The 8,942-nt window shown below is 44.0% G+C and overlaps 1 pseudogene; it reads right to left on the reverse strand.

Annotated features, from left to right (window-relative positions):
- Positions 1–7,423: 7,423 nt before the first annotated feature.
- Positions 7,424–8,721, reverse strand: LOC121451934 (annotated as a pseudogene).
- Between the last annotated feature and the right edge of the window lie 221 nt (positions 8,722–8,942).

Genomic DNA, 8,942 nt, shown 5'->3' on the forward strand with positions numbered 1-8,942 from the left:
CTCCTGGTTTCCATTCTGAGGACAACACATCCTTGAAATAAGCTAGCTGATTTAATTCAGAAGTTTTTTTTCTATTATCCAGTGTCTCTCCTGCCATTGTTTCTTTTTCATTAGCATTAAGAAAATTCAAGGAGTTCCATCTGGACGGGTGAGTGTGTGCTATCCAGGGGCGGATTGCCCCGGAAGAGAGCACAAACCCCCCTCCCCCAGCTCCTTCTGCAGGGCTGTCTTTCTTACGCACGACCCAGCCCCCCAGCAACCCCCCCAACCCTGCCCTGCTGTATGCTAGGACCAGTGCTCAAGAACAGTTTTAAGGTCCTACACGAAGGCTACCCACCCAGAGCGGTGAGTGCCTGCCTACCGGGCAGGCCTCAAGGACCCCCGAAAGGGAGCACGCACGCACCTTCAGCTTGTGCTCCAGGGTTGCCTGTGCTCTCCTGGATCCCGCCCTGCCTGCCCCAGTTTTCCTTTTGTCCCCCGATCATTGGGCTACCAGGCGATCCTGCTTAGGTGCTGAGGAGTTCCATCTGGACGGGTGAGTGTGTGCGATCCAGGGGCGGATTGCCCCGGAAGAGAGCACAAATCCCCCTCCCCCAGCTCCTTTGTAGAGCTGTCTTTCTTACACACGACCACCCCCCAAGCCTGCGTTTTCTGCTAGGTCCTTTGCTCAGAAACAGTTTTCTGCTCCTACACTAAGGCTACTCACCCAGAGCGGTGAGTGCCTGCCTACTGGGCAGGCCTCAAGGACCCCTGAAAGGGAGCACTGCACACCTTCAGCTTGTGCGGCAGGGTGTACTGTGTTCTACTTGTCCCCGCCCTGACCCCCAATTCTCCCTTTTGGCCGTCGGTCATTGGACTACCAGGCCTCCATGTTTTGGTGCTGAGGAGTTCCTTCTGGAGGGATGGTTCCTGCTTCTACACTGAAGAGATACACCCAGAGAGTCAGTCACAGCAAAGACTGGACCAAGACACCAGGCCTCTCCTGGCTCCATTTGAAGGAAGAGATGGGAAGGTGCCAATGCAAGAATTCCTCCAACAACCTGAAAGGCAACATGACATCACCAGATTCCAGGGATCCCGAAATAAGAAGAATTGTACACCCTACTCCAGAAGAATTAGAAGAAAGCGACTCAAAAGTGAATTATATGAAAATAATAGAAGACCTTAAACAGGAGGTGAAAGACTGCCATAAACAATTAGAGATTACAAACAAAAAGGTAGAGGAAATGAATAATTCGCTCAAAGATACCAAAGAAAACCAAGAGAAACAAGAAAAAGCAATCAAACAGGTAAGGGAAGCGGTTCAATACTTGAAGAATGAAATGGAAGTAATGAAGAAAACACAAACCGAGGGAAGGATGGAGATGGAAAATCTGGGTAAACAACAGGAACTATAGAGACAAGTACTACCAACAGATTACAAGAGATAGAAGAAAGAATTTCAGACACTAAAGATACCATAGAGAAAATAAACACACTGATCAAAGAAAACAGCAAAACCAACAAATTCTCATCACAAAACATTCAGGAAATCTGGAACACAATAAAAAGACCAAACCTAAGAATAATTGGGATAGAAGAAGGAGAAGAAGTGCAGCTCAACGGTCCAGAAAACATATTTAATAAAATTATAGAAGAAAACTTTCCCAACCTAAAGAAAGATGTACCTATGAAGGTTCAAGAAGCATATAGAACAGGCTGGATCAAAAAAAAAAAAAAACACATCCCCTCACCATATAATAATCAAAACACAAAGCATACAGAATAAAGAAAGAATATTAAGAGCCGCAAATGAAAAAGGCCAAGTTACTTATAAAGGTAAACCTATCAGACTTACACATGACTTCTCTATGGAAACCATGAAAGCCAGAAGGTCCTGGATAGATGTACTGCAAAAACTAAGAGACCATGGATGCAAGCCCAGACTACTATACCCAGCCAAGCTTTTGTTCACTATAAATGGAGAAAACAAAATTTTCCAGGATAAAAACAAATTTAAACAATACGTAGCCACAAATCCAGCCTTACAGAAAGTAATAGAAGGAAAATCACAAACCAAGGAGTCCAACAATGACCACAATAACTCAAACATCTAGAGACAACTCAAAGAAGGGAAACACACAAACTCTACTACTAAAAAAGTGACTGGAGGTAACAACCACTGGTCATTAATATCACTTAATGTCAATGGACTCAACTCACCTATAAAAAAGCACAGGCTAAGAGATTGGATATGAAAACAGGATCCAACATTCTGCTGTTTAGAAGAAACACACCTTAACCACAAAGACAGGCACCTACTCAGAGTAAAGGGATGGGAAAAGGCTTATCAAGCAAATGGACCTAAGAAACAAGCAGGTGTGACCATACTAATTTCTAACAAAGTTGACTTCAAACTTAAATCAATCAGAAGAGATGGAGAGGGACATTTTATACTCATAACAGGAACAATTCATCAGGATGAAGTCTCAATCCTGAATATCTATGCCCCTAATATAAAAGCACCCACGTACGTAAAAGAAACATTACTAGAACTCAAGGCAGCCATCAAACCGTACACAGTAATAGTAGGAGACTTCAACACCCCTCTTTCACCAATGGACAGGTCAATCAGACAGAAACCTAACAGAGAAATAAGAGAATTAATGGAGGTAATGAAGCAAATGGACTTAACAGACATCTATAGAATATTCCACCCAAATAGGAAAGAATATACCTTCTTCTCTGCAGCTCATGGAACCTTCTCGAAAATTGACCACATACTCGGTAACAAAGCAAACTTACACAGTTACAAAAAAATATTAGTAACCACCTGTGTCTTATCAGATCACCATGGATTAAAGTTAGAAGGCAACAACAATGCTACCCCCAGAAAGCCTACAAACTCATGGAAACTGAACAGTCAACTACTGAACCATACCTGGATTAAGGAAGAAATAAAGAAAGAAATTAAAGTCTTCCTTGAATTCAATGAAAATAAAGAAACAACCTACTCAAACTTATGGGACACTATGAAAGCAGTGCTAAGAGGAAAGTTCATAGCACTAAGTGCCCACTTAAAGAAAACACAGAAAGCACACATTGGAGACTTAACAGCCCACCTGAAAGCTCTTGAAAAAAAAAGAAGCAGACTTACCTAGGAGGAGTAGAAGACTGGAAATAATCAAACTGAGGGCGGAAATCAACAAAATAGAAACACAGAAAACAATCCAAAGAATCAATGAAACAAAAAGCTGGTTCCTGGAGAAAAATCAAGATTGATAAACTCCTATCCAAACTAATCAAACGGCAGACAGAGAATATGCAAATTAATAAGATCAGAAATGAAAAGGGGGACAAAACCACAGACACAGAGGAAATTCAAAGAATCATTAGATCTTACTACAAAAGCTGTATGCCACAAAACTTGAAAATGTAAAAGAAATGGACACTTTTTTTTAGATAAATACCGTATACCAAAGTTAAACCAGGACCAGGTGAACAATCTAAATAGACCTGTTAGTCACAAAGAATTAGAAGCTGTTATCAAAAACCTCCCTACCAAAAAAAGCCCAGGACCAGATGGTTTCAATGCAGAATTCTACCAGAACTTCCAAGAAGAGCTAATACCTATACTCCTTAATGTATTTCACAATATAGAAGCAGAAGAGTCATTACCAAATTCCTTTTATGAAGCTACAGTTACTCTGATACCAAAACCACACAAAGACTCAACCAGGAAAGAGAATTACAGGCCAGTCTCACTCATGAACATCGATGCAAAAATCCTCAACAAAATACTGGCAAACCGAATCCAAGAACACATTAGAAAAATTATCCATTATGATCAAGTAGGCTTCATCCCAGAGATGCAGGGCTGGTTCAACATATGAAAATCTATCAATGCAATCCATCATATAAATAAACTGAAAGAAAAAAAAATATTGTAGTAATATGAGCATCGGGTCTGCGTCCCCCACACCCCAGCCTCCTGGCTAGCTTATGTCCCGAAATAACAACACACAAATTGTATTTTTTAAACACTGCTTGGCCCTTTAGCTCTAGTCCTTACGGGCTAATTCTGATATCCGGATCAACCCATCTCTAATAATCTGTGAGCACCGGTCTTACCAGGAAGATTCTAGCCTACGTCTATCCTGGGTCTGAGCTTCATCGCGTGTGTCTGACCGGGAGCGGGGCATGGTGTCTCTGCTCCTGAGAGCAGAGCTGTCAGACTGAGCTCACATCCTCTTCCTCCCAGCATTCTGTTCTCTTTACTCCACTCACCAATGTTCTAAGCTATGAGCCCAAAAATTTGTTTATTACTTAACCAATGAAATCAACAGATTGATATATGACACTCCCACATCACCATATGATCATTTCATTAGATGCTGAAAAAGCATTCGACAAAATTTAACACCCCTTTATGATAAAGGTCTTGGAGAGACTAGAGATACAAGGGTCATACCTAAATATAATAAAAGCTATATACAGCAAGCCGACAGCTAACATCAAATTAAACAGAGAGAAACTCAAAGCCATACCGCTAAACTCAGGAACATTAGAAGGCTGTCCACTCTCGCCATTCCTCTTCAATATAGTGCTTGAAGTTCTAGCAATAGCAATAAGACAACATAATGGGATCAAGGGGATTCGTATTGGAAAGGAAGAAGTGAAACTTTCGTTATTTGCAGATGATATGATGGTGTACATAAGCGACCCCAAAAACTCCACCAAAGAACTTTTACAGTTGATAAACACCTTTAGTAATGTGGCAGGATACAAGATCAACTCCAAAAAATCAGTCGCCCTCTTATACACAAAGGATATGGAAGCAGAGAGGGAAGTCAGAGAAGCTTCACCTTTCACGATAGCCACAAACAGCATAAAATATCTTGGGGTAAATCTAACCAAGAAAGTGAAAGATCTATTTGACAAGAACTTTATGGCATTGAAGAAAGAAATTGAAGAGGATACCAGAAAATGGAAGGACCTCTTTTGCTCTTGGATTGGGAGGATCAACATAGTAAAAATGGCAATTCTACCAAAGGCAATTAATAGATTCAATGCAATCCCCATCAAGGTCCCATCAAAATTCTTCACAGATCTTGAGAGGACAATAATCAACTTTATATGGAAAAACAAAAAACCCAGGATAGCCAAAACAATCCTATACAATAAAGGATCTTCTGGAGGCATTACCATCCCTGACTTCAAACTCTATTACAGAGCTACAGTAATGAAAACAGTGTGGTACTGGCATTAAAACAGAGAAGTCGACCAATGGAATCGTATAGAAGACCTGGATTTTAACCCACAAACCTTTGAACACCTCATTTCGATAAAGGAGCTAAAAGTATACAATTGAAGAAAGAAAGCCTCTTCAACAAATGGTGCCGGCACAACTGGATGTCAACCTGTAGAAGAATGAAAATAGACCCATACCTATCACCATGCACAAAACTTAAGTCCAAATGGATTAAAGACCTCAATATCAGCCCGAACACACTGAACCTGATAGACGAGAAAGTGGGAAGTACCCTACAACAGATGGGCACAGGAGATCGCTTCCTATGTATAACCCCAGCAGTACAGACATTAAGGGCAACATTGAATAAATGGGACCTACTAAAACTGAGAAGCTTCTATTAAGCGAAGGACACCGTCACTAACACAGAAAGGCAACCTATTGACTGGGAGAAGATCTTCACCAACCCCGCAACAGACAAAAGTCTGATCTCCAAAATATATAGAGAACTCAAGAAACTAGACTGTAAAATGCTAATTAACCCAATTTAAAAATGGGGCACTGAACTGAACAGAGAATTCTCAACAGAAGAAGTTCAAATGGCCAAAAGACACTTAAGGTCATGCTCAACCTCCTTAGCAATCAGGGAAATGCAAATCAAAACAACTTTGAGATATCATCTTACACCTGTCAGAATGGCTAAAGTCAAAAACACCAAGGATAACCTTTGCTGGAGAGGTTGTGGAGGAAGGGGTACACTCATCCATTGCTGGTGGGAATGCAATCTTGTGCAACCACTTTGGAAATCAGTGTTTCAGTTTCTCAGGAAATTCAGGATCAACCTACCCCTGGACCCTGCAACACCACTCTTGGGAATATACCCAAGAGATGCCCTATCAAATGACAAAAGCATTTGTTCAACTATGTTCATAGCAGTATTATTTGTAATAGCCAGAACCTGGAAACAACCTAGATGCCCTTCAATGGAAGAATGGATGAAGAAAGTATGGAATATATGCACATTAGAGTACTACGCTGCGGTAAAAACAATGACTTCTCAAATTTTGCATGCAAATGGATGGAAATAGAAAACACTATCCTGAGCGAGGTATCCCAGACCCAAAAAAATGAACATGGGATGTACTCACTCATAATTGGGTTCTAGCCATAAATAAGGGTCACAGAGACTACAGTTGGTGAACCTAAAGAAGCTAAATAAGAAGGTGAACCTACAGAAAAACATATAGTTATCCTCTTGGCTATGGGAAGTAGACAAAATTGCCAGGGAGAAAATTGGGATCTTGGGGGTGGGGTGGGATGGGGGTAAGGGGAGAAGGGGAAAGAAAAGGGAGAAGGGGAGGATGGGGGGAACTTGGGGAAAAAGGAGGATTGGGATAAAGGAAGGTTGGATAGGGGAGCACGGAAGCACAATTCTTAGTTCAGGGAGCCACCTTAGGGTTGGCAAGAGACTTGAACCTAGAGTGGCTCCCAGGAGCCCAAGGCGATGTCCCCAGTTAGTTCCCTGGGCAGCTGAGGATAGGGAACCTGAAATGACCCTATCCTATAGCAATACTGACGAATATCTTGCATATCACCATAGAACCTTCATCTGGTGATGGATGGAGATAGAGACAGAGACCCACACTGGAGCACTGGACTGAGCTCCCAAGGTCCCAGTGAGGAGCAGAAGGAGGGAGAACATGAGCAAGGAAGTCAGGACCACGAGGGGTGCACCCACCCACTGAGACAATGGGGCTGATCTATTGGGAGCTCACCATGGCCAGCTGGACTGTGACTGAAAAAGCATGGGATAAAACCGGACTCTCTGAGCATGGCGAACAATGAGGGCTGATGAGAAGCCAAGGACAATGGCACGGGGTTTTGACCCTACTTCATGTTCTGGCTTTGTGGGAGCCTAGCCAGTTTAGATGTTCACCTTCCTAGACATGGACGGAGGCGGGAGGACTTTGGACTTTCCACAGGGCAGGGAACCCTGACTGCTCTTTGGATTGGAGAGGGAGGGGGAGAGGAGTGGGGGGCGGGGGAGAAGGGTGGGAGGAGGGGGAGGGAAATGGGAGCCTGGGAGGAGGCGGATACTTTTTTTCCCTTTTCTCAATAAAAAAAAAAAAAGAAATATAAAATGGAAGTTTCTCAGTTTCAGGAGATCCAATTTATTTATTTATTTATTTTTGGATTTTACCATTTTATTAGAATTGAAAAAACAACAAAACAAAACCAGAATGAACTAGGGAAGGAAATGATTTAAAAGAAAACAAAACAAAACAAAACCCAGAGCAAAGATGAGCGAGGACAAAGGGAACGGCGGACCTGTGAGCCCAAATTGGCAGAAGAAAGACGTTTCTAAGGAGCAAGCGTCTACTTGATGACAATTTTCTGCCCCAAGGCCCGGGGCCCAGAGCCAGGGAGTGGCTCAGGGCCCGGGGGACCGGGGCCGAGGGCAGAGGCAGTGGGTGGCAGTCCATGGGCAGTGATGTACTTCTGTTAGGCCTCACGAATGATCTTGAAGGCTCGAGCAGTGGCATAGGGTATGTCTGTTCCAGGTTCGGGGTACAAAGCTGGACGGTGGGTCACTGGGCAGACCTCCCGCACAGGGACCTTCGGGGGGCGCCCTTGGGGGAACCACTCTTCAAATGTTGCATCATCAATAAATGTGATGAAGGTGCGTGAGCAGTGAGCAGGAGCGCCAGCGGCTCCAGTCCCAGTGTGCGGGGTCAATGCAGAAGCTGCAGGAGTAGGATCAAGTCCTTCCACGTCCACATTCTCCTCCTTGGGACCGGGCTCCCCAACGAGTGGCACCATCATTGAATGGTAGGTGATGATTGGCCCAGAGCACTTCCGCTCTGTGAACCTGCTTCTTTATGTCAGCCTCAAGACTTTCATAGGTCTCTAGCGATCGTAAGTTCAGCTCCTCTGTGATCTTGGCCTCCCTGAGCAGCTCTTCCTGGGTGAGTGGTCGATCACAGTGGGGACCCTTCAGCCTCCGCGACTGTCCCTGCCTCTCTTGAACCCGAAGGAAAGTCTGCCGCGTGTGCTCGGCTGTAGACTGACGCATAGACTTCCGACTGTCAGAGCCGTCTTCCTGTAGCTCCAGGGGCAGCAGTGCCTCCTCCTCTCTGGCCTTCTGAGAGCTACTTGCTGGAGTGCTGACCTTTCGAGGCCTCAAGCTTTTTAAAGGCTTCTTATAGGCTTTGGTGACAACCCTGTGCTTCCTTCTGGGCTCTTCTGCTTCTCCGTCACTGGATGGTTCATCTCCTTCATCAATGTCAAAGTCGGAGTCTACCTCATCTTCCGTATCAGACTGGTCCCCCTGATACTCATCATCTCCAGATTCCTCTGTGAAACCCCCGTAAGTGGTCTGGTAGAACTCATCTTCCTCTTCGGCTTCCAGGAGCCCGGAAAGCCGGTTCCCAGCGGTCTTCCGAGGGGCCCGGCCCCCCGCCAAACTCATGCTGCCCACCGAGACAGCGCTGCCATCCGCAGCCCCTAGCCCAGCCGAGATCCAATTTATTAATTGTTGCTTTCAGTGTCTGTGCTACTGGCGTTATATTTAGGAAGTGGTTTCCCATGTCAATGGGTCCAAGTGTACTTCCCACTTTCTCTTCTATGAGCTTCAGTGTTGTTGGTTTTATGTTGAGGTCTTTGATCCATTTGAACTTGAGTTTGTGTATGGTGATAGATATGGATCTATTTT

Source organism: Microtus oregoni, unplaced genomic scaffold (assembly GCF_018167655.1).
Source record: "Microtus oregoni isolate MIOR12 unplaced genomic scaffold, Mior012 000008F_ref0000371, whole genome shotgun sequence".
NCBI classification, from domain to species: domain Eukaryota; kingdom Metazoa; phylum Chordata; class Mammalia; order Rodentia; family Cricetidae; genus Microtus; species Microtus oregoni.